Raw genomic sequence first — 27,702 nt, forward strand, 5'->3', positions numbered from 1 at the left:
TGTAGGATCCATATTTCTATACAATAGTGAATTATGGACACTGACAACAAAACTTGAACACAAAATAGATGTATTTCAAAGAACTCTACTTAGAAGAACAATATCCATCACAAAACTAGACAAAATGACAAATGCTGATTTATATACAAACACAAATACTGAACCATGGAGCAAAACCATCAAAAGAAGACGACTAAACTGGGTAGGTCATTTATACAGACTCCCAGAAGAAACTCCAGCACGTCAAGCCCTAGCTGAATTTCAATGAAAAACTAAGCATCCTGTCAGACGCCCAAAACCAACGTGGGTGGCGCAAATGCAGAAAGAAGTAGATGAACAAACTCTTACACAGACCAATGACAGAATAGCCTGGAGAGCAGTAGTAGCGTGCGCAATGGCAACATAGCCGAAAAGCATAGACGATGATGATGATGTTGTTCATCCGGTGACCATGCAAGTTGATCACCTGATGAACAACAAAAACTTAAAACTTATAAGTCTCACTACCCAGACTTGACACCATAAGGCTTAAAAAAAATGTCAGATTTTGATATTTGGTTTATAATTTCAAAATATTTGTTTTATTTATGTTTAACTGCAATGTAAACAAATTCTGACTCGATTTCTGTGTTTGTGTTTCATATAACCCTGTGACTACACTGAAATAATACTCTACTTTATTTTTTGAACAGATATTAGTAATCGCAACAAATTTCTACAAATGATGATCTGAGTATCTAAGGCATTGAATGAAAATAACACCACCACAACATTATTAGTGTCAATTAGTGGGCTTTTAGCGGGTTCGTCGTCGGACAAGTTTATAACTGTCAAGCTTTAGTCAGGAGTAGCTCTGACTTCTTCAGGACAAAGTACCTAAGAATGAGACATGTAGACTGCCCCTTGTCTACTGATGACTCTGAAAAGAGCCGTTCACTGAAGACTGCCCCTTGTCAACAGAGAACAAGCAGATCTCGCCTATCTGCTAATATAAAGGTTTTGGTGGCTCTGAAAAGAGCCGTTCACTGAAGACTGCCCATTGTCTACAGAGAACAAGCAGATCTCGCCTATCTGAAAAGAGCCGTTATTAGTGTCCTACATGTATACCTACAACACAGAACCATGCGCAAAAGTCACGCTTCAATTACAGACACACTGTGTAACTAGTATATGAAAACAGACAATAAGTTGCAGTATTACGCATCATGTCGTATTTTGCAGAAATTGATTTTAAAAAAATAAATAAATAAATCGCCCAACAGGCCTGGCATTTTCGGGTAATTTTGTACTCGGGTACCAGGCGCATTTTTCAGGCGGGTAACGGGTACCAAATTGCAAAAAAATTTTTTTTTTTAAATTTGGTACCGGGCAGGGTATTTCCTGCCAGCGTAATGTAATCTCGGCGGTACCTGCTAGCCCGCCCGAAAATGCCAGCCTTAGTTGGCACCTAAAGGGCAAGTCAACTTTTTATAAGCCTAATAGGGCTTCAAATTTTACATAGCAAAAGGCAGCTATTGCCCATATGACTTTGTTGTATTCATCATGTTCATGTGATGAGATATTATCATTCATTTATTCATCATGATAAAAGTCTCTGCATTGTAATTTTTGTCCAAACTATTTTAACATTCTAAAATCCCTATGTTATAAGGATTGTACATTGACTTGATGTCGATCGATCATAAACAATTCCGTCTGTTATTTTATCTTTAAATATAAAATGTGTGGGGCTTTTTCTCATGAATATGTGAAATGCATATGATGCAACAGACACACAGATGTCACAGTGCACTGAACCATTTTATTTTATATCACTCATACATAAATTCTAGACAGTTCATTGGTTGATTACCATTTATCATTGTTAGCATCAGCCTCTCCATGTGATAGTTTTTACCATCACAGTGCTGCGCCGTACTGCACCTGCGCCAGGCCATGAGCTGACTTTTAAGACTCGTCGATTTAGTTACGGGGTGGACACCAAAATGTGAAGTATGTCACTGTAAAACATGGTGTTATGTTGATGAAAATATGTATTCCCTATCATAAATAGTTTTTTTTTATACATAAATTATATTACTTAAAAGTAATATAATTTATGTATGAGTGATATAAAACAAATATTAACTGTCTTAAATTTGTGCAATGGTCGAAATATAATCACTCGGTGAATGATGTATTGTTCCATTCCACTCACCGTTCCAGCTTGTGGAATGGAACAATCCATCTTTCACCTTTTGATTATATTTCGACCATCACACTCATAGACAGTTAAAATATAATGTTTATCTTCACATTCCACACAATTATGAATGTATTTTCAATAAAAGAAATAACTTAACTGTATGATTGTGGAAAATATTTAAACATCTCAAATTACTAACCACTTCAGTTTTACAGATTATAGACAATGTATTTCAAACTTCAACTGTTTCAAACTTAATATTTTAACATCAAAGTTCTATTTAAGTTTGAAACAGTGACAGTTAAATAATAAATTTGGCAACGCTTTCAAATAACACTATATGAGCCTGTTCAGGAAAGTTAGCGGAGAAATCATTGTCTATCTGACAGGAATAGTATTACTCACCAGTCCATTCATTAATATTAACAGATTTTGTCACACATAAAATATGCATATCTCAGTGTTTTGGCCAACAATTTGCATTACTTTCACACTCATATCACAAATTTCATGCACACCAGGCAATTCACTAAAATTGTTAGAAATCCACTATTTCCCCTCAATAACCTCCATTACATGTTGGGCATACACTATAGCAGCTGAAAGGAGTATCCCATCATGCATTGCAGTATATCTGCATGCTCCATAGCAAATGTATACAAAATATAAACAAGAGCCGCTTAGATATTGAGAGCTATGGATAGTTTCAAAATACTTTAGGGGTCATATTTTTGCAAACAAAAGTCTAAGCTTCCCTGATTTAAGCGAGTTATTTAAATTTGAAGTGAAGGATTTTGTGGACATTTTCTATGGCACATTCAGTTCTATTGTGGTACCATAAAGCATCATGGGATACTCCCTTCAGCTGTGGGCATACATGCATATTTTCTGAAGAAACAGTCTCTTAAATGTGGCCTTACAGTTTAGGGTGTTTGACTCATGATCACAAGGTTGTGGGCTTGAGTCCTGTCAAGGCCAACATGTATCCTTATGTCCCACCCCACCCTGGTGTGCAATGGGGAGCTGTTCAGGGTAGTCATGTATGGTACATTTTTTGTACTTTGTATCATAGTGGTAGAAATGCAAACATTTATTATCGTCACAACAAATACATTATCAGGCTTCAAATTAACTCATATAAGTAGTCCTAAAGTGAAAGTGATATCGTTTGTGAATAACATGGACAACATTTATTCGATTCATTCAACAATTTGTCCTAGTTTCCACAGGATGTGAAATGAATTGACAAGCAAAAACATATTACTATCTGCATGCCAAACCATTAAATCCATATATTGCAACATTTCCATTAGAATAGATTTGTATTTCTTTCCACTAAATGTTACTTTTCACTGTCACATTTTATGTCCCCTTTTAATTTAGATTAAGTTTGGACTATGAATTTGTTTTTAAAGTTATTCGACCTGCTCGCTCCTGTGGAGGATAATCAAACAATATTTTCAATGTAGCCACAGCATAAATATACTTACAAGTTACAAAAGATATCAGAGTCAGAATTTCGGTGAGAATCCGAGAATAGATTCTCCCAAAGATACTCATAAACAGATATGCGTGAATCCTAGTTGATTCTCACAAACTTTTGTAGTGTACACAGAAGTTGATTTGCAAGAATCAAATGATTCCCACAAATTTATTCTGCAAGAATCAAGATTGATTCTCACACTACAAAACGAAATTCTGACCCTGGATATCCCTAAATACTATAGTCATATCTTCTACAACATGGCACCACTGCATAATACATTCATGTACACAATTCAACCTGCACATTCAGTCTATTATTAACACCCTTCAACAAGTTGCTGGACCGACCGAGTTAGTTCCACAGGGTGTAAAGAAGAAGTCTGAGCACTAACCAAGTTTGCTGAGTGCTGTATTTTTCTGGAATGGGGAGTAAGTTAAAAGTGTAGTACAGTATGTGTAAGCATGTGTAAGTAATGTGTGGTAGACAGTACGTTTGGAATCAGCTTGCTCCTAAGGGCTGGTGCAATAATAATGTGAACCCCAAGTGGTGAATTAAAGGGAAGGGGCAACATTTTTGTCAGGCCTGGGGAGCAAGCATTTTTTGGCAAGTCAAAGGGGGGGGGGAGAGATTTTTTGCACAGATATTTTAAGCACCGTTTCTATATTACACCCAAAAGAGTGCAGGAAAACGTTAGAAACACATTCAAAATTTCCTGCTTGCTGTGCTCGCATTTTTTGATAAGAAAATATAAAGTTTTAAATTTAGGTTCTCCAAAATCTTGCATGTGTAAAGGGGAAGGGAGGTTTTTTAATACAGCGAAAGGAGGGTCAAAGACTTTTTGAGACGGTCAAAGGGGCCAAGCAATTTTTGGCAGACCATTTTGAGAACTCACCACCAGGGGTACACATAATTCTGCATTCCACCCTTACTTTATGAAATTTCCCCATATAAAATTTCACATCCCCTTCTTCCCTGGCAAAAAATGGACCCACCCCCCTACCTTGTTTACAAAAAAATTGTCCATTCCTCCTAAAATCCCCCAATACCCTGGTGTAAATAATGACCACTCCCTTACCCTTGTCAATAGAACCCTGGGCAGAATGCAACCCCTCAGGAAGCCACTGTTACAAGGCAGGAAGTCACTTCTCCAGAGTGTTGGATTGTGGCATACAAAAGCCTACCAAAATTATGCAAAAACTAGGCCTAACATTTGCTTTAAATCATTCTTATGATGTTCAAAAGTACAATAAATGTATTTCAATTATTATTTTCCCGTAAGCAAAGTTAATTAATAAAGTTATCATTTATCATAAAGAAACATTCAGCAAAATGTGATGATGATTTACTTTAAGCTTTTCAATTTGACCTCTTTGTGAACTTGTAGCACACTCAACTCAAAATGTGTCAGAGTTTGGTGACAAATACAGAGGAATGATTGCAGGGATCTAATTCAGTATTTAGTGAGATTTCAGTCCATGTTATTATTGTTATAGTGAAAAGATAACTGCAAGTTGTTTAGCACCTACATGCCTTTTGCTACAGGATCTGATACCATGATTTTCCAGAGGGGGGAGGGTGGCAGGGGCAGGTTGTGGGGGGAAAGGGACAAGGCACATTTCAGGGGGGGGCCTACAAGTACGATTGTTTTAACCCGTATTTTAGTTCTACTTAACATACTGAAATTTAGCTTTCTTTAGTGTAAAGTCTGAACCTGTTCCTACTACTACAGCCCTCCCCCTTCCCCACCAATCAATGTTGGATGTCTCTAAGGGTGCATTGATACGGGGAATGGGGGCATATTTGCAGTACTCATGTTAAAGTGTTCGAACGTTTATGACCGGGATTGTAGGTTTGACGAAAATTGGCAAAAATAAAAATACCAAAAAAATTGTGGTAGCCAGTATTTCACATACATGGGAAGAGGGTAGCAAGATATCCAGGCCATATTGCCCCCTTGCCCCTTTGACTACAACACTGCCCCTGACTTGATGATAATAAAACACAGTTATCACACTCTATTAAAATTGCATCCTTAAAGTCTCCATCATGCTAGTCTTTGTCAAAGACTACATGTACTCATGATTTAAGGGGACACAAGCCATGAGTCACAAACCGTGCTGCCCCATGAATAGCGAGCGCGATTTAGGGGGACACAAGCCGGGAGATTCAAACCACGATGCCCCACGAATAGCGAGCGTTCACACCCCAAATCTAAGACTACATTGGCAAGGTTCTGTTTCTGACCACTTCTGCATTGGTAAGAGACTGAAAAATGCATGCCAAAATCTGCTGCACATTCTCAATTACTCCCCCCTCCAGGCTTTTTCCCCAATTTTTCCATCTTAATTTCTGTTTTTGTTACTCTGATATTTCTGCACCCCAGAATACCACAAAACTTTCTGAATAAATTGTAGCAGTAACAGGTATAAGTCACAGATCCATATATGTGATGCGATCAAGCAAAATCAGTCGGAACTCGGAAATATTGATTTTGAGATATAGCCATACAAAGGAAATATATCCAGATTTGTAAATGCTTTTACTATCCTATAAGAAACCGATCATAATATTTCCCGAGTTCCGACTGATTTTGTTTGATCACATCACATATATCTTTGAGCGACATGTACGTTTGTTGAATATATGTTACTAAACTATGCCACAGGAGATGAGGTCATTTTAGTTCATCAGTGAGACCACTAATTAGCTGCACGTAACATCACATTATTACACGATAATCAAAATATCCAATTCTCGATCATCTGAACCCACTTGGTACACACAGATAATTATTTGCGTCGAAGCGTACAACGCAATGACCATACCCTGTGGAGTCAGCGTTACTGTTTGAGAAGTATTTTAAGGACTGACCAATCATGGTCTATGTACATACATGCAGGTCAAGTCAAGGGTATGTCGCGATTGCGTTAATTCCATGTAAAGTGCGTTGGCACAGTTTATGAAGTACTTTTACAGAGCACTAATTTTTGTTTTGCCAATTAATGAAACATAGAGCTCAATCCTAATCTTACATTAGTTCTAACTGGCAATAAAAGTCAAGTTTAAATTTTTTGCAATTTGAGAGAAAATAGGCCAAAAACATGCAATTTTGCCAGTTTTTTTACAATTGCTGTCAAAATAGTATATGTGACCCCTCGGCACAACTGAGCCCGGATGTCGCCAATCATCATTTTTGAGATATTCAACCAAAATATTCTGCTTGAAATTAGCTTTAAAATGATGTATATCATGTCTATAGTACTTGACATTTAAGTAGTGAAAAATCAATAAAACAGTCAATAAATCCTTTGTTTCCTATTGTTTATTGTTAAGTTCAATGGAGCATATCTCAATAGTGGCACTGGCGACATCCGGGCTCAGTTGTGCTGAGGGGTCACATATAGTATAGCCCAAGTATAGGCTATCTGTTTGCTTTAATATAATTTTAATATTTTATGTTAATTTAAATGATTGGTTATACAAGATATTTAATAGCGAATGTGTTTTCCAAAAATTTGATTGCATAACCTGAAACTAGTCTTAGTACAAGTCTTTGGGCTGAATTGTCACAGCATATGAAATATACTTGAGTAAAAATGAATGTTTTTGCCCTTATTTCCAAAATTGGCCAAATTTTGAAATTTGACTCAAACTAAATGATTAGGATTTTGTTACATTATTCATTTGGCAAAACATGATAATATTCTTTAATCCAAAAACATTAGTGCTATATATTACTAGAATCTGGAGTAGGCACATGATCAAGAATTAAATATTTTGATTTAAAAATGAATGGAGTTGATTGAACTATGTCATTGAGAATTCGATCATTTTGGCATTAGGCAAAAAAAAAAAACATGTTTGTTTCCTGTAGCAGGTCAAAAAAGTCAAATGCGTAATGTGCTTTTTTATATTTATATTTTTTTTTAATCCATGTCTTCAAATGAAAAAAAAATACCTTTTTTGCTGCAAATTGGAATAGTCCCAAACAAAAATGTTTGGTAGACTCATAACCGTTGCGATCTTACCTTTCCGATGTTGATTAAGATACTTCTTGCATCGATCCCGCGATGCGGAAAAACCAATAGTCATTTTGTCCCACATAAATGAATAAATAACAAAAACCCCGATCCCCGAGTGGACTCACCCATTCGGTGACGTCACACACGATAATCATCCCTTATCCGACTTGGCAGCCCCTACTCGCCAAACTTGTAGGGGGCGGCCGGGTCTGGATAATCAATATCGAAAGGTAAGATCGCACGGTTATGAGTCTACCAAACATTTTTGTTTGGGACTAGACTCAGTACACCGGTCGATCTTACCGTTCCGATGTTGATTAAGATACTTCTTGCATCAACATCTGAAAGATCGATCTAGCAAGTAACCGACGGATGGAGGTACAAGATTGGCCAGCATCTGATAAGGATCGGGAGAGTGGGTAGCATGGTAATCGCGAGGTCAAACTATTTCCCCCCCTCACGGCCGGAAACAGAAAGACTACGTGAACAGACAAAAACCCTGAACTGAAAGTGCAGTGGTTAAGAATAGAAACACTGGTTCTTACCATGTTGGAATTCTGATTGTCCGCAAAACACCTGATACCCAACCACCATATTATCTCCGCAGAATAGCCCTGGAGAACTTATCGCCTGGTCGTTGGTTTACGTTTTTGTAGTAAACCGTGGAAAAGGACGACGGGTTCTTCCAAGACACAGCCTGACAAATCTCTTCAATGGGGACCCCCTATGGTAGGCCCACGAAGATGAGATAGATCTGGTTGAGTGGGCCTTGGGGCGGCGTCTTTGCCGCCCCGAGTCCACTAACACCTGGACCAGCCACCGTGCCAGAGTCTGTTTAGCGGCTGGACCGTGCAGTTCTGCGTGAGTGATAAATAAGCGGTCATGAGCCCCTCTTAAGGTTTGTGTTCGGCCAAGGTAGTGCTGTAGCGCCCTCACCGGGCACCACAACCTGTCTTCGGCTATTGACGAACCCTGCCCAATACTGGGTAGGGAGAGGGGCGAGGGTCGGAATGTACTTCGCTCATTTTTTGCAAGGAGCTCCGGGCGAAGAAACAGCGTCGCTCCGTTGTTAGTCAATACGGAGGCTGACTTCGAGACTGCGTGCAACTCTGAGCAGCGCCGTCCCGACGCCAACGCCAGAAGAAAGGCCGCCTTAAGAGTGACGTATTTAAGGGTCGCTTTTGACAGGGGCTCAAAAGGGGGACCCTTAATATACTCCAAGACTGTGTTGAGGTCCCATGGAGGACCACCTTCCTTTCGGCGGCGCTCGTTGAACATACCGTCGAGAAGAAGACTTAGGGACCCATCTGAATTGATAGTCGACCAATCTTTCAAATCCCGATGAATCGAGAGAATGGCTGACTTATAGTTGGCTATCGTTGCCTGCTGAAGTCCTGACCTGAACTTTTCTGTCAGAAAATCTGCCACTAGAGGCACAGGGGCTCTAGTGGGAGATGTATTTCTCTCATCGCACCATGCGTAGTAGGGAGCCAAACGCTGACTATACGTGACGGAGGGTAGACTCTCGTCTACCCCCGGCGATGAGAGAAGCAGCTTCTGATGAAAAAGCCTCCCTCCGCCGCCGACGTTCCTGATAAGGGCCATGCAGCTAACTGCACGTGCTCTAGTGGTAGACTTGCTACCTCTCCTCCGGGCAGCCGTAGTGGATTTGGTAACGCGGGTGGTACTCGCGGCTGTGCCGCTAGTAGATCCACCATCGGTCGAAACCACAGGTGTTTCGCCAGAACGGTGCTATCAGAATGACGTTGCAATCCTCCCTCCCGATCTGGGTCACCACCCTTGCGAGCAGTGAGATCGGGGCGAAAGCGTAAGCAGTCATTCCTCCCCAGTCGACGGACAGAGCGTCCACGGCGAATGCCTGTGGGTCTGCGACCCTCGAGCAATACACCGGCAGCTGATGAGTTGCGATGAGATGCGAACAAATCTATCGAGGGGTGGTACATCACCTCGAAGATCGTCTGGGCGACCTGCGGAGCAAGGGACCATTCTGTAGGTCCCGACACCTTTCCTCGTGACAGATCGTCCGCGAGGATGTTGGTGACTCCGCTATGTGCATCGCTCTCAACGTAATCTGCCTGGCCTTGCACCACCCTATCAGGCGTAGTGCGTGCAGGCACAACCGTGGTGACCTGGTGCCCCTTGTCTGTTGAGGTAGGCCACCACGGTTGTGTTGTCCGCTTGGACAACGATATGAGATCCACGATCACCTTCTCGAAATGCTGGAGAGTTCTCTCACTGCCCAAAGTTCGAGAAGGTTGATATGGAACTCCGCTCCGTGGCCGACCATAGGCCCGAGACTGAGTCCCCGTGGATGTGGCCCCCCCCAGCCCAGCTTTGACGCGTCGGTCGTCACTACGTGACGCACCGCTGGTGCAGGGAACCTGACACCTTGAGTCAAATTGGGCTGATGGGTCCACCACCAGAGTTCCTCTCGCGCGATCTCCGACATCGAACCGCGAGGATATTGGGTGACGACTGGGCCTGTAAAAGGCTAGAAGGTGTAGTTGTATAGGCCTCATGTGAAAGCGGCAGTACGGTGCGAGGTCTACCATACTGGCCATAAGGCCCAAAACCTTCATCCATGCCACAGCGGGTGCTCCCTCTGACTCGGCCAAGAGTCGGGCACACCTCGCCATGTTCGTCACCCTCTCGGGTGAGGGCGCCACGATCCCTCCTTGAGGTTGATCTGGGCCCCTAAGAATAGTGGTGTCTCGCGGGACCAAATTGGATTTCTTGACGTTGATCAGAAATCCCAGGTCCCGCACCGCACGGACTACTAACTCCACGAGACACTGTGTCTCCAGTGGGGTGCGTCCGTAAATGAACCAATCGTCCAGCTACCAACACATGTTGACTCCCCTGCGCTTCAGGTGTACGCTGCCACCGCCCTGACCAGGAGTGTAAACACTCTGGGGGAGGTGGACTACCCGAATGGCAGGCATCGAAACTGGTAAGTTTGACCCTGTACCTTGAAGCGTAGAAACCTCTGATCTTGAGGTGCGATCGGAACATGCAGATATGCGTCCGAGAGATCTAGCGATGCCGCCCACATACCCTTGATGGGGCAGGCTAGCACCGGCCCGAGCGTCTCAATTCTGAACCTCTTGGGCCTGATGAACTCGTTCAACGGCTTGAGGTTCAGAATGAACCTCAGTCGCCGGTCTTCTTTGGAGCCAGAAAAAAGTGCTCCAAAACCCTTGGTGAAAGGGGGTAGACCGGGACAATCGCTTGCTTTGAGAAGCTGAGTGACCTCTGACAGTAGTGCCCGACGCTGGGGGCCGTCTGGCGGCACTACCGTGGACCTCTGAATCGTGCAGGCGCACGAGGGTGGCTGGTAAATTCCAGCCTGTAACCCCACTGACCACTGACAATACCCAGGCGCCCGGTGAGATGGCATGCCATCTCTGGGCGTGTGCAATACAGCGGCCGCCCACAGGGGAATCCCTGTGGGAAGTCCAAACCTGCCGGCATGGACTGTCGACCGCCGTGCCCTCAGGACCGATCTGGTTTGCCACCCTTAGAAGAACGGCTCTTCTTAGGGGGCTTGCCATACGATTCAGCACTACTCTTGCGCTTCCCAGATTCTTTGGGAGGTGCTGGAGTAGCCTCGGGCACGGGTGTAGTCGGTGGTGCGCGTCCTGCTGAAGCCGGAGCTGGCGCTGAAGAACGCTTAGAAGACTTCTTCTTCTTGTGCTTCTTCTTCGCCTTACTGCCCTTCCCCTGGTCAGGGCAGCCTCTGACTTCTTCAGAGTGCTCTCATTGGTGGCCTTCTTTGCCCGGTCCTCCACCGTGCGCAAAAGGCCTGTCCAAAGAGTAGCCCCTGTCCCACCGAGTCTGACTTCTTCATTGCTTCAGCAAAGTCGGAGCCGTAAGTTGACTGGAGGGACAGACAGGCATTCTCCGGCGGCGAGATGACATCCTATGGGCTAGGCCCATAGAACTCTCGTTGAGGTTAGCTGTTAGCACCGCTAACAGATTAACCTCGCGGAAGAGTTCCGACGCGTTGCCCGTGGTCGTTCGCTACCTTCCTACCGAGGTGCTCGGCAAGCGTGGTAGCGACGCTAGAGACTCTGATAGGCGAGCGGGCTCGCTTACCGCGGAGCTTTAACCCCTCCTACCACTGGGGGGAGAACGACCCGTGCGCCCTGGCCGCCAGCGGCAGGCGCCAGCAACGCGTCTGGATCCATGTCAGGGACCTGAGGTAGGTTTCGTAGTCCTCCTGCGAAACACGCAGTGGAAGCGTGCAAGCACGCGGCGTCGAAGCTCGAGCGCGCCTGACAGCCCTACGACTCCTTCCCTTGAGGTCCGCCGGGAATGCAAGTGCGGGCGACCCTTGTGTGGACGCCAGCTAGCTGGGCATCCTACTGAAAAGATGCCCTGGTCCTCCTGAACGGACTCCTCCTGAGAGAAAGCCAGGCCCAAACCTTGGGCCACACGGCTCATCACCTCAGCGGTGTCCGCAGGCAGACCATTGCTAGCGAGTTCCTCACGGGGAAGCGGGGGAAGGATACCTGAAGCTAGCTGCACAGTCTCATCAGACTGTGAGTCGCTACTGGTTTCATCTTCCGACTCCTTTCCCTCGCCTTCAGACTCTGACTCACTCTCTGATGAGGAAGAGATCTGACGACGGGCATCTGAAGGTGGACAGGGAGGTGTCGCCACCGTGTGGCTAGCCAACTGAACACCAGCAGAAGAGGAGTACTCCCGCTAGACCCGAGATGCTAGCTATAGCACCCCGGGAGCCGCACGCTCTCGCTGCTGTCGCCCTAGCCATAGCAGTGTGCGGCCTACCCTGAGCTGTATCAGGGTTAGCCACTCGCCGCCGGTTGGGTAACAACTGGTGGTACTGCTTGCCCAACGCTAGGCGGCACTTGCCACGGTGCTAGACCGTGGAAGAAACCACCCTGCGGCGGATACCACGGGGCATACCCTGTTGGTAGCTGACCCTGAAAGGATCCGCCACCAGGGAAACCCCATGGAACGGTAGTACCAGTACCGCCTCCCCCTGTTGCCACAGAGACTGTGGTAACCAGGACGCAATGCTACTGCGGTACCTGCGTGGTTGTAGCGTGGGTGCCCGGTAGGGCTCCCGGCTGCGTACCACTGTACCCATGCCTCACAGCGTTCCCCGCTAGAGGATCAAGCCGTGTGCATGGGTACCCCGCTATACTGGCTGTCCCTTGGCTAAAAGGAGCTTGCCTAGTATCACGGGTAGCTGAGCGTGTATACCCTCGATCAGTCACCTCGCTACCTGAATAGGCAGTATCAATCAATGGAGCCATGCTCCGCTGAATAGATAGTGATCGATCATAAGAGGGTAATTGACCCATTGACTGTAATGGATCACCCACGCCTGCTGGCTCTCGAGGACATAAGTGGGTTGTTGATCAGCCAGGCTGTTCAAACTACCTACCCTAACCGCTTGAGCCTCGCCCAAGGGCGCCGTGTGTGGCGGACCACTCACGGCAGCTATGGGCGCGTGCATAGTGGCTACCACTGAAGTCAAGCCGTAGCTCGCCTCGGTAGCTGCCACTGTTTGCACTTGGGTCGCTGTCCCGTGAGAGACTGCGAGGCCAGCCCCGGTAGAGCCGCTAGCCAGTCCCGGAGGACAGCCGGCAGCCATTCCAAGGCCCAGGGAATCACTTTCGGCGGTCCCACCATGGAACGCTGCCGTGTGACAACCCCAGTTGGTTCTGCTAAGACTACACCCGGCGTTAGCCCCGTATCGTCTCTGCTAAACCCATGCACGTTTTCATTCGACCCTTGCGGGAACGAAAGCGTGCTGCGTGTGCGGATCAACCCAGGCAAGCCCGGGTTCCACTGGCACGCTGCGCGCTACAGACCGGCCGAGGCAAGTCCGCTGCACGCTGTATGCTAGGATTCAACCCAGGCAAGCCCGGGTACCCTTGGCATACTGTCCGTCGCCGCTACTTCGCTGGTGCTAGACCCGCCGTTTCGCCAGCAATAGACGGGTGTCCACCTGCAAGAAACTCGCTAGAGATCTCACTGGTAGACTGGTACTCGCCTGTTAGGGCAAGCACCGCCCTGCTGCCTGCTACTAGCTTAGACGTTAAGTCAGTGCTTTCGCTGGCTGTTAGGCCTTCGGCTCGCTAGCAGTCCCCGGAGGGTCCGCCTGCTTGCCCGGGACCGGAGCCCCAGAGGTTACCTTAGCTTGGCCCTTGCCGGCCGCGCTAGTACCTACCATATCAATCTTACCTGTAGGCTTCTGTTTCTTAGTCTTCGTCTTCTGTCTGTGTCGAAGACCCAAACGAGCGCTACTTTCTAAATCCTCGCAGTGGATGTCCGATAAGCCTATGCAAAAGGAAGCACACTTATTTGATTTAGAGCAATCCCTGTGGGTGTAGCAGAGTGGATGCGGTCCCACTCTGCCACAAGGGAAGGGCATGATTGACAAGGCCTGGACATTGTAGTAATCGGGAGCGTATAGCACTACCCCCGAACACAAGCTCAAGCCCAATAAACAGACCCACACGCACAGTGGCTGACGCTGATGTAGTGGTATGATATAAAAATATATAAACAAAGGGATGAAAAACTGAAAACCTTTTGGGTATAGATTTGTCAGGCTGGTCCTTCGAAACCCACCGAACTCTTAGCAGTAACTCGTCATCAGACGCGTGCACTGAAAGATATAACGATAGAGCACACCATAAACATAGCGAAAATCACTCACCATACATGTATACACAGTACTGTACAAACATCTATTGTAACTTACTAGTCTGCTATAGTTGTTTTACGTGAGAACAAAAATAAAATGGCGTCCTAAGGGCGGCCATTTTTGAAACGTGTGTTCAGTATACTGAACGGAAACACTCATACAAGCTAAGTTTTTGGATCGTTTTGTCACTTTTCTAGCCGAAAAATGTCGTCAAAACTATCTCCCTAGCGTACTATACTGGTTGGTTTTTACCTCAGGTGTAACAAACAAACTGTATATCTCGTCCTTTGGTTCGTAATGATACTTAGCGTTGGTAAAGAAAAATCCACACGTCTATCATCTAGAAACCAAGGAGGATAAGGGATGATTATCGTGTGTGACGTCACCGAATGGGTGAGTCCACTGGGGATCGGGGTTTTTGTTATTTATTCATTTATGTGGGACAAAATGACTATTGGTTTTTTTTTTTTTTTTGATCGATGCAAGAAGTATCTTAATCAACATCGGAACGGTAAGATCGACCGTGTACTGAGTCTGAAATTTACAGTGGGTCTCTCCGACACACAAAAAACTAGATGGACCGCGGTTCTCGGATGTTGCCTCAGATGACCCCCGGTGACCCCAAAATGACCTTCCAAAAAATTGGTTCTAAATGTTGACTGTACCCACCAAGTTTCATGCCCATATGACAGTTTTTACTAATTTGACCTCAGATGACCCCTGGATGACCTCAGATGACCCTGACATGACCTTTCCAAAAATTTGGCTCTGAATATTGACTATACCCACCAAATTTCATGCCCATACGACAGTTTTTACTAATTTGACCTCAGATGACCCCTGGGTGACCGCAAAATGACCTTCAAAAAATTAGGCTCTGAATGTTGACTGTACCCTCCAAGTTACATGCCTATACGACAGTTTTTACTAATTTGACCTCAGATGACCCCTGGGTGACCCCAGCTGACCCCAAAATGACCTTCCAAAAATTTGGCTCTAAATGTTGACTGTACCTACCAAGTTTCATGGCCATATGACTATTTTTGCTAATTTGACCTCAGATGATCCCTGCATGACCTCAGGAGACCTTGACCCACTAACCAATATAAACTTGTTCTGTCTGGGGTCAAGATGCACCCACCCACCAAGTTTGAGGAATGTGCGACCCCCAGTCTCCCAGAAAAGAGGTAAATAAGGAAAACCCGGTGTTGTCACTTAACATTGACTATGTGTACGCATGATCGTTCCCAATTTCGTGAAAAAAGGGGTTATTTTTAAATTATGTTCGCGAACATTTTATTTTCGCGATGTTTAAAAAATAGGGTTGTTTTTGACGACAGTGTACTCGAAATTAAAAAATAGGGTATATTTTTGTGAATCATCATCATGATAATGTTGAAATCCTAAGAAATCTTACCATTTCTCGCTCAATTTACTCCCGGATTTCACTTTTGTGAAACTTTTTTGCCTTCCTAATAATATATCCCGGCCTAAATATTCAGCAACACGCTCGACTCGGTTTTATTTGTTTCATGGTTTGTTTACACCGATTACGTCACTGGGGACTTACCCAGTTTGGCCGCTGATTCCATGAGACTTTTTTCATTGGCTTTATTAATGACGCGCCCGGCCTCCGGAGCCTTGGCAAACTGGGTACCCACAAACCGAGCCACAAACTCTTCGAAATGGCACCTGATCATAAAGGAATTATTCCTTCTGAACCTTCTGAAGTTGTAGTCAGCAGGGCGAAAACCGCAAATCGCTAACTATTTGGTGACCGGCAAGCTAGAGGTTTTTCTTGAAAATATCTAAAGATGGGGCTGATATAGTGGTTTGAGTGAGGGAATTCGTGGCAAATGCCAGAGTTCGTAATTGTTGTCAGTCAGTTTATGTATTGGTCACATTCAAGCTTTATTTTGCAAAAAAAAAAAATGTATTTGTAAATCCACATGGATGTATTTGTATATATTTTTCTGTTATTTTCCTCATTCATATATTAAAAGGACAACAGAGTTCTCCTCAGAAAAGACAATGAATCAGAACAAGTGTTTTTGTGTGTGTTCTTGAAATGTTAAAAAAGGGGTACTTTTGTAAAAGTGTACTTGAAATGCAAAAAATAGGGGTATTTTTTAAGGCTAATTTGTACCCGCGTGTAAAATAGGGGTAAAAATGACGAAAATGTTCTTGAAACCGCGCAAAATAGGGGGGTATTTTTGACTTAGGGAACGATCATGCGTTACGCCTTTGAATGTTAAGTGACAACACCGGGAAGGAAAATGGGCCCTCTGACCTCAAATTACCTTTTACCTCAGTATATGACCTTGAACCTCACCCAAAAAAAAGTAGCCAGAGTTTTTGACCATGACCCACCTATCCTGAAAATCTGAAGTCAATCCGCCCATCCATGCCCGAGATATCGCATCCGGATGGAAGGACGGAAGCACGGACATTGCAAAATGTATTGCAAAACAGTATGCCTCGCGGTGGAGGCATAAAAATCATATTTCTTCATATTCAAGAATATTTATGATCACCTAATTCACCTTTCAACCTGCAGATTAAAAAAGTATTTAAAATGTGTGATGTTTTCTCCAGTAGTTTTTCACTACGCTCGTTTGTTGAGTGATGTGTAAATGATATTATTTTTTGTGATTTTTTCCACTTTTGGGCATTTTTTTTTTTTTTGTAAGTGAAAAAAAAATTCTAATGTGCAAAATAAGCCGTCAAAAACGTAATGCACGCACTACAGGAAACAAACTTGTTTTTTTGGCCTTATAGTGAGAGTCTGTGATATGAGATTACTAATTACCTGCACGTATAGCATTATTGCACTAATTGGATGCAGTCTATACTTAGGCTACAAGTAATTAATGCAAGTCAAATAGAAATCTTGACAAATCTAATGCAAGCTTTGTAGACCATGTGACTATCGATGATTCGCTAAATCAGAAAATATTAGAATCATCAAAAATAAGATTTTTGCATAGTAATTAGTACAGGTGTGGTATTAAATAAACCATACCCCGAAACATCACAATATATGCAAGGTCAAAGGCCAAATTATAGTTAATATTTGAGGTGATTTTGTCCGCAAGGACACTTGTACTTGTTGCAACACATTTAAAGTTTGTTCGGCTTATCATTCACATAAGGCAAAAAAAAAAATTGTTGTGTTGCCCTCAACCGTCCGACCCTAAATCCTGAAAAATCAGGGGTGCAGTTTTTTTTTTTTTTTTTTGAATGATGATTTTTACAGATTTGTTCAAAAACTCAATGTTTTTCACTTAAAATTAATATTTTATTGAAAGACTAGTCTTTGATGTCTAACAGGTACCCAGAAGTCAAAATTGACAAATGTCCCCTAATTGAAGAAGCATTATTTAATATTTGAGGGGATTTTTTAAAAACTGAAGGTTTAAAAAAAAAAAAAAAAAAAAAAGAAATCCGACCGTCCGACCCAAATTTCCCATTTTCCCACTTGAGGGCTACACAACAATAATTTTTTTTTGGCCTAAGCGTGCACCAGTCACGCATTATGCAATGCGCCAAAACAAACTTTAACTGGAGCTTCATATTGTGGTGTTTTCTTCCTTTGTCATATATACTGAAAGATACGCCTAATGACTCCCATGACATAACTGAAATTTTAGGCACAAACTAAAAGAGCCCTCCCGTATTTAAAATCCCACCAGCAAACAAGGGAATGGACCCTTAAATTTATAATTCTTGTTGAGATTTTCAGAGGAGTAGGAGCCTTTCCTTGCATGTTGTTTTAACAAATCGTTATTTAGGGTGATTGATGTGATAACAGTTCTTGGAGCAATTTATTTTTGACATTTTGTTTGAAATGATCGTAATTCCAAATAAGGAGCGCTGTTATTAACGCTCTACTATGCTTTGAGGTGTGCGGTAGGAGCGCAGGCCTGTGATCGCGCTCCTCAAAATAAAGGACTGCAATCCTCCTCCCAGGATTGACACACATGCTTTGAAGGAATTACTTTATTTTTAAAGGTATTGTCAAGGCAATATGTTATGGTTATTTTATGGTCAAAAATAGCTCTATTCTAAAGAAACATTAGCAGAGCTGTTTACAGCTCTGCCTCATTTCACATGAAAGTCCCTGGCAGATACTTCTTAATGCACACTACACTAACCACTCATACATCTTAAGTACTAGTACCGGAATAACACCACCATCATTTTCAAAGAAATCCTACAAGCTCCTACAATGTACATTATGCGTACACTACATGCTAGGCAGAAAGAAGATGAAAATATAAATTTATACAAATTACGATATAATTTGATTTTATGTCAAGGACAATACTTTTTTAACCATTGTGTAAAAAAAAAGAAGACAAGAACAGCACATTTGACATAGGCTTCAAGAGCTACTAGCTACTAGTCAGTAGTAAATCCTGAAGAAAGCTAGTCTCGGTCCCAGCTGGTTTGTGCTCCTTCGTCACTAAACAAACCGTCTGGCGACAGCCTCGAAATAACAATCGCTGATTGGTTTATGAATTTATAAACTGGCTAAAAACTATGTGAGTGCGTAATTTAACCAGAAGTGTACAACAGACTGATGAGCGGCTGATATTCAGCCAATACGGAAAGACGTACTATGAAGTTGTCGCCAGACGGTTTGTTTCGTGATGGAGGAGCACAAATTGGCTGGGACCGAGACTAGAAGAAAGCTTGTAGTTTCATATTTGTCTGTAGTGATGAATACCTGTTGGATAAGCCTATCAAGCACTTTTAAACATGTTGTTGTGTAGTATACAAATCCTAACATACTGCATGTACATGGGAGGGAGGCATCCCAGGGGGTCTTAGTAAAAAAAAAAAAGGGGGGTGGCAGATTTAGGGCACATATTCAGGCCTTTTTATATAGTTTTGGATGAAAAATTTCAGAAAATTGGTTTAAAGATTTGATGTTTTTTCAAAATGTTCTTTGTTGTGTTTGTCAAATTAACACAGCAATTTTGACATTAATAAAATATATTGCATTCAGACATAAAGGGCATTTCGTGATCCACAGCATCATCCCCCCACTTTTCTCCAAAAAAGTTGAGATTTTAATATGACTGGAAACCTCTGGCTGCATTAAATGTTTATGTACAAAATATTTCTTGCAGATTTATTCGTTTAGCAAAGATATCGTGAAATTTGAATTTCGTTCTGGTATAGGCCTACCAGAACGAAATTACAACACATTGTCTATGGAGCAGTGTAATACACATAATCATGCAATCCCATGCATAACTCGCAAATACAAAATCGGAATCAACTGAAATTTTGGGAATAAGCTTATTTCGTGGATATCTACTGAAAAATGTCATAAAAAGAGGATGCTAGGATCACGAAATACTCCTTTAAGTAACCCACAGAACTCCACCTTATAATATATGACCAAAATAGCAAGTGAAGTTTCTTTCACTTTACTTTCTTATTCCTGCTTAAAATGGACCGAAACCTTTCCTGACCATATTACTAGTTTACATTATTTCAGCATTTTAAGTAAAGAATAACAAAATGAAATTTAACGCAAATCGTAAATTATGGCTTAAAAGCAAAAAGGCACGTCACTCACCTCATCTTGTTACAATATTGATTGCATCGTCTAATCAACAACAATGCCGTAAATAAAAGTGATGCCTAACATATCATAACGGCTAGACATACACACACATACATTAGCTACAAACATTTTAACATAATTACATGTATATTTACAGAGATCCTAAAGCAAACTCATAAAAATTACACCCACCCCACTTCCCCCAACCCCACACACACACAGTCACCCACCCCACACCCCATACAATGTATGCTGCATTGCTGCAACCTATAAAAACACAAGCATCTGAGCAAATATACACACAGAACAAAGTATTCTAGCTTCGCACCGACACACATTATACTCGCTATTATACAAAACATCACAGATTAAATGTCAATATCAGACAATCAAACAGCAATAAAATCACCTTACTATAAATCCTTGAGTAGAAGCTCACTGTATCCTAAATACATCCTTTGACAGAAACATTTCATAACATCCACGATCCAATAATAACGTCTTATAGCTGCAACAGTGTGGTATTATTACTACCGTTGCAAAGCATTGACACGTCACGTCTGTACATCACTGATCTATGATCACCCAAGTCGTTAGATACACATACTGCACAGATAGATTGACTTAAAACTCAGATGAAAACAAAATCTCAGCTACTACGGTCGAGTATTAAATTATCTTAACTCGATTATCTTTTGCCATCAATTTGAATGCAAATGTATACATTGTGTATCTCAGAGACCATAGTTCTTTTGTAATTAACTTTTACATAAATTCTTAGAATTTTGGTTAAGGGTGTGCAATATGATCGCGCTAGGCGACAATGTTGTGAGAAAATATTAATTATCGTGATGCGGTAATTCTCACTGCTTCATCGATGACCCAAAGATACACTAGACTTAAGCTGAATAAGTAAATTTGGCAATAATATTCAAGTTTGTATTCAGATTTTATCTTTCTAATATAATGAAGCACTTGCAATGTACCTCATTCCTTCCATGAATCTATCATTTAATATTATTTCAATTATTAATTTAATTTCAATTATTAGTCAGGTCGAACATGGACAGCGTTCGAGTTTCCTGGTTTTAAAATTAATCGTGATCGCCGTGCTCATACACGTATATAGTGTGTTTTGAGAAATATGTCTATAAAAATTTTGTCACTTTTGAAATGCTCCATTTCATGGGAAAATAAAAGTTGCATAATGCCAAATGAGGTATCAAAATATATGCAGAACAAAGTTCTCCATCTGGTGATTACTTCATTTGGTAAATTAGGTTTTAGCATCTGGAAGATATTGGTTTTGTTTTAAGTGTTCTTTTTGTGTGCAGTATACAAACCAGCATGGAAGCATTTGCTGAAACCTATCAAATAATCTTTGGGTGCTTTTAATAAATCTCTTGTTTTGCAAATTATGAAAGTCACTGAGTGGGCACCAATAGGGGCATGGGCAGTTAATGGAATAATTATAAATGGTACATGATGTACATGTATACTCAGGGTCCAGACAGAGGCCCTTCCATAATACAATGTACTCCTCCTTTATTAATTTCTTTGTCATTTCCATCACTTTCTGCCCCCTATTTCTTGTACTCTCTCCTTCTTGCAAACTTTTTTCCATACCTCCACACAATTTTGCACACCGTTCAAGCCTTGCAATAAGCAGGCGCTGGGAGCAAATTTGTCCATCATTTGCTCCTGGTCCTTGTAAAATTCACATGAACCAGGAGCAATTTTCTAAAAACAAATTATACCTGAGTGCACTCTTGTTGCCAGAATGTTTTGAAAAATAGGGGGTGGGCTTATAGCCGAAGGTGTGCTTATACCCGGGTGGTTACGGTATATTAAAAGATGGGTGACCCGTTTGAGTGCCTCATCACCCCCACTTCACCCTTTTGCCTATGGAGATTTTGGCATCAGAAGAAAGCTCATTTTTTCTCATAATCCCGGTGAAATTCTAGGCCTAAAATATATTCCGTTTAGATGTTATGAACGGAAAAGTGATAACATCCCCAATTATGGTATACTACACATACTGATATTCTATGGGCCGTTGTGAAACACATTTTTTACTTCTAATATCAAAACAGCTAATGCAAATAACCTCAAAACTTGGGAATTTGGATTATTTTGGTACATGCCTCAATGTGAGGTACAAAACACAATACAAAAAAAAATCTGATCACCTATCTTTTTAAAAGACACCCAAGAAATAGGAAATGGTGTTCAACCAAAATGGGGTTTCTCTGCAATGTGAGGTCAGAATATTTATTGTTGAAAGTTGACTGAACTGTGCCATTGGATATACACAGTAGACCATTTTGGCTTTAAAAACTCTTAACGGTACTAAAACAAAAACTTGTGAGTCCTGTTTAGAATAAAGTGAGTCCTGATCCCAACAAATTTCAGGTGAACCAGGACCTACTTTATTCGCAAACTGATTCCCGGTAGAAAACATCTTATTTTCACCCTCGTACCCAAAGACCCCCCTTTATTTTGTTATACCCAATGACCCCTCTTTCAAAAAAAAAAAAAGAAAAATGCCCCTACTTCCTTGAGTCGGTAAGCATATACCCGTCACTTTTAAAGTTGAGTCCAGCCTCCCACCCCCGATCATTTCAATTGACCAGGCATCAATGGTACATGACAAATCTGAAATCTGCCTTGACAATGATTATGTTTGTTTGTTTGTTTTATTTCTTCTTTAACCTGGGACACACAATCAGTTGAAAACATTAATCATCTGTTCTTCCTTGAGGCCCAGGATTATTTTTATTCCTTGAGACACCATATTTTATGGTGAGAGTGAACTTGAAGATAATACCACAATGTGCCATAGTACAAAATTTCCTCTCTTAAATATAATATTTCAAATTAACATTCTGAGTGCATTGTAGTATTTAATGCATTTAACCACGTAAATATCATTTTGCTGTTGATAAAATTATTTTTAGCGCAAATTACGGACGATGAACGATGACTTGACGGACGATGAACTATATTAAACAGGAAGTCCATGAACTTTGGAGCGTGTTGTCTTGTTATTGTATCTAGCTTTCTTGCATTATCTACACACGTTACATTCAATCATTATTTTTGTACATATGAGCTAATTTGCATAAATGCTAATTAATTATGCAAATATGCAAATTAGGGGGCGGCTTCACTATATAATACATTAGAACATATTAGAAACACTTTACCAAGTTTCAGGGCAAAATTAAGCAAAATAAAAGTACCCTGAACATTTATGCATGGATTTTTAGCAAAATATTGGCAAAAATTATATGTTAATGAGCTTCTCCAGTCATTTTAGCTCATTAACTTTATTGATTATTGATAAAAACAATAAGATATAAAGAAAATATAAATTGATATATTTTGAAAACCGTATGTCCGATTGACTCCAAACAAAAGGCATATTGATCAGTGTACTTTGCTCTTCTCAATTAATCTGATTAAAACATGCTTAGATCACTTTTATAATGCCTCCATAACCACCTTAAAAAAGTGCACTATTTGTTCCAATAACTGCTCATGCCCCTATAAGTGCCCACCCATCTCTCTTTAAAATTTTCCTATTCCCTTTGAAAGCACCAAAAAGTTCTTTCAGCGCTAGTATAGGGTCCATCAACCTCTCTTTTTCCTTCGGCTTACATTAACTCTAACGCTGTAAAATCTTATAAAGCGAAGCCACTGTGCAGCAAGCATCCCATGTGATACAATATGATGCAATCCCCCCTCAAGTTATACATGCACGGTTTCATTGGCCTGGCCAGTGAAACACCCATTGCTACCAGACACCGATCCAAGGCTTGGTACCCGAGGGCGAGGAGTCTGGGGTTCGAATCCAGAAGAAAACAAACCTCCTCTTTAAAACGTCCCCCCTTTCCTTTCCCTGGTTTCCTTTGCATGTATCAATAAAAATTCCTTTAAAAGGAATAGGGTGGGCAAATGAAAAATTGTCAAGAGAAATGAAAGAATGAGTAAGTCAAGTTCACAATTAAAACAGGGAAAATATGACACAACATCGATTTCCAATAGGGGAATAACACAAAACGTATAAACAAAGTTAAAAGAGTTTTTACCTTTATACGTATACGTTTGTTATTCCCCCCTCGGAGGTTGTGTCATATTTTCCCTGATTTTAATCTGATCTATTGCTTATCCTTTGTTCTCTGCTGGTCAGTTGGAACAGATTTTCCCTGTTTTATATTAACCCTTCACATCATAACACAAGACGTTTTATGTTAACATTTTATATAAAACATGGTTATAAAACTTTTGTAGATAATAGTTATTTAAAACATTTTCGTAATCATACCTAGAGGTTTTTTATCATCAGATAGAAAGACTTCTGCTCATCTTCTCTGGTGAGACAACAGGGCTGGGGTATCTTTCCATATCAAAGTTTAAAAATCTGTCATATCAATTTCCTCAATATGTTGTATTGCAACTTATGAGGGAAAATGTTTGATTTTACAATATTTCGATATTATTTTTTAACTTTGTAACTTTATTATGATTAACATAACTGTATTTCAAAGCGTCAAACTATATCATTATTTTGTCCCAACAAAAATAATCCAGGGAATAAAATATTCATTCATATGTTTATTTATTTTATTCAACCTGGGCCATTTATACTGGTGCATTTTGTCTATAATACCTTATACAAGCACTATTTGTCACAAGATTTGAAAAGTAAATAGCCTATACACACTGAACACAATGCACATACAAGCTGTATTTAATGCCGAAGCTGTCAGTATAAAATGATATATATGACCTTCACGATGCTATTAATTTAGCCCAAAGATTAGGAAAACTAGCAAAACTGGTGAACTGGTACTGTTCAAATAAAAACATCTGCAAATCTTGCTGCAATTTCCAAATAGTATTTCTATTACTTAAATAATTATTTTTGTTATTTCTTTTAATACAAACACATTACTGCCTATGACGACTTTATCAGTATTACTTACATATCAAAATCAAGTAATAATTACAAAACTGCCAGTAAACTATCACCTCTGTGGGTGTTTGGGATATAACCGCATGAATATTTTCTCAACACTGCGGCATGTGAAAAAGTAGGTCAATAGTCAGAGCATACAGGGTGGGTGCGGCACGCCGCACCCACCCAAAAAGCCCTTTCAGCATTAGGGTAATATTATTATTATCATAGTTATTAGTATGCATAATTATTTTTATTTTTTTTAATTTATACATCTAGTATATTGTTTAGAATTGCAGACTCATACGTAGTGGAAATAAGTACACACATTTTTATTAAACTTCAAGCTTGACTAGTACTTGTTTATTTAATTTACTGGGAGTGCTTTCAAGGAACTTCCTTGAGGTCTCTAGCCGTGTCCAAGAAAAACGTCAGAGCTAACAACATCGGTTGTCGGCTGATGATGAGAAAGTTCCTTGAAAGCGCTCCCGGTAAACAAAATAAACAAGTAAGTGTTTTTAATTTAAGATTCTTTTATAGTATATTGTTGATTTACATGTACCATATTACTACATTATATTGTTGGTATTATTATAAATTTTCACCACCATACTATTTACAATAGCAAGATCTTAGAATTTTTAATACAAAAGATAAACATTTTGAAATATTTAGTAATCATTACTACATGTAGTAATTATAATATGCTGGAAATTCAAGTTTAATTTCAACAATTTGTCCATATTGTAAATTTGTAAATAAGGGACAAAAAACTGAGAAATAAACAAAATCAACTGCTCAATATTTCATTGACCTGGCTGAAATTATCAATAAATGTCAAAGAAATCTCTTTGCTAAAAAACGGAAATTTGATTTCTACTTTTGCTTTAATGCGTTCATGTCCAATACAATTAAAGGCGGAGGACTAAAATAGTGGATATTTTTGTGAAGTTTTAATTTTGCTCTTTTGATTCTAAATCAAAACCACAAATTTATAACCCATGAAAATTGTTTCGACCAATTTTGTTTTATGCGCTCTCTTTGAACCTGTGAATAAAACACACCACAAAATTATTCAGAACTGGTGATGTTGTGAAAAATAAATACCGCTAAAATATCCTACTCTATAAACTATACAATACATGAGTACACAAGGGCATTGAACTGAATAAACAACAAGGTGTTTTGACTTTTCTTCATTCTGCTCAAGCATTAATGATTTTATTTTTTTAATTATTTTTGTTGTTGCAAAGTCGGCAAGAAATCCATATTACCGTACTGATGCGAGTATAGTCTTTTTTTTTTTGTAAGTTATTTATTTTTTCGGCTTTGGAGTGTCCCTGGACCTAGACCTAAATGCTAGGATCATTCATGGTTGATTTAAAATAAAATTAAAAAAAAAAATAATTTGAATAAATTTGTACTCATGTCATACTCTATTATTGATTTCAAAACCCATTGAATTTGTATGCATTTTGAATTTTTTTTTTTTTTTTTGAAAAATGTTCACCCAAAAACGGGGTGGGACTATACTCGCGTCAGTACGGTAATAGGAGGACACAGTAAAAAACAAAAGGTGAATGAATTGGGATTTATTTGCATGGTCTTAGCTGAGAGATCAGTGTCATGCACCCTTAAATGTGAATCATAGGGCTAATCAAATAAAGCAGGAAATGCATAAAATACCACAAAAATGACAAAATGCACTGCATGCACACACACAGTTCCAAGTAAACTTCATACTTGTAAATAAGTTTTCAAGTGAAGCCTGATATAATAAGCTAGTAATTAACAATATCATATCAACTTGAATATTTATTTTTATCTAAATGCCCCTTTAAAGCACACTGCCGCACCGGGCGTACCCCTATTTTAGCACTAAGGCCTAAAAACAAAATTGTTTGATTGGCGTAACATAAAAAACTAGGGTAGGTAGGTAGGGATTTTTAAAAGCTGTGAGTTGCATTTGATAAAGGCCTTGGAACTTTTTGTCTTTTTTTATTTTTTATTTTATTTATCTATTTATATATATTTTTGGCAATAAAAAAAAGTCGGGATCGAGCCAACTTTTAGGGTCGGTCGGATTACGCCAATCAAGCAATATTTTTTTAGGCCAGCACTGATGTGACAGACCCTCCCTTTCTAACGTCACAGTGTAATTTCAACAGGGACAAATTTAGTACATATTATAGCATGCAATCTCCCGGACAAAGAACTTTTACCTGCTTGCTGCTTGTACCAATTTACTCTGACAAAACCCTGCGAGCTGATCCCAACTATGGTAGTTTTGTACAATATGTGGGGTAGGTCTACATGTACATGTATATGATTCGTATTTCTTAGCTGCAAAATCCATGTTTGTTGCTAAATGGTTTGTGGAATATCTTGGGGACACTGTGTTCAGTGACAATTATTTGTGACACGATCTGGTCCATGGGGGCCAAAAGAGGCAATTTTGATAATTGAGGTATTACAATGTATAATCATCATCATATATAAACATTATAGGCTATCATATACATACAGTGAAAACACAAAGGTCTAGCATACTTGGTTATTTAAGTTATGAAATTTTGTGATGTGTATTTTCTTATGTATTCTATTGTGTTTTTTTCACTCCATATTTTTGCCTTATCTCAATTGCAAATTTGCCGCCCATGGACCAGATCGTGGCTACATTTTGTTTAGTGCACAGCAAAGCATGAGCGAAGAAAGGGCAAAACTTGGCCATCTTCCATTGCGTGCAAGATACGGATGTTCCATGTCTA

The 27,702-nt window shown here is 40.7% G+C and overlaps 1 protein-coding gene across 5 annotated transcripts in view; it reads right to left on the minus strand.

Moving 5' to 3' along the window:
• The window catches only part of LOC140168272 (uncharacterized), a 246,724-nt gene that overhangs the window by 135,311 nt on the left and 83,711 nt on the right, over positions 1-27,702 (minus strand). The gene's annotated exons all lie outside the window — the stretch shown is intronic.

The sequence above is a fragment of the Amphiura filiformis genome, chromosome 13, assembly GCF_039555335.1.
Source record: "Amphiura filiformis chromosome 13, Afil_fr2py, whole genome shotgun sequence".
Classification (NCBI taxonomy): domain Eukaryota; kingdom Metazoa; phylum Echinodermata; class Ophiuroidea; order Amphilepidida; family Amphiuridae; genus Amphiura; species Amphiura filiformis.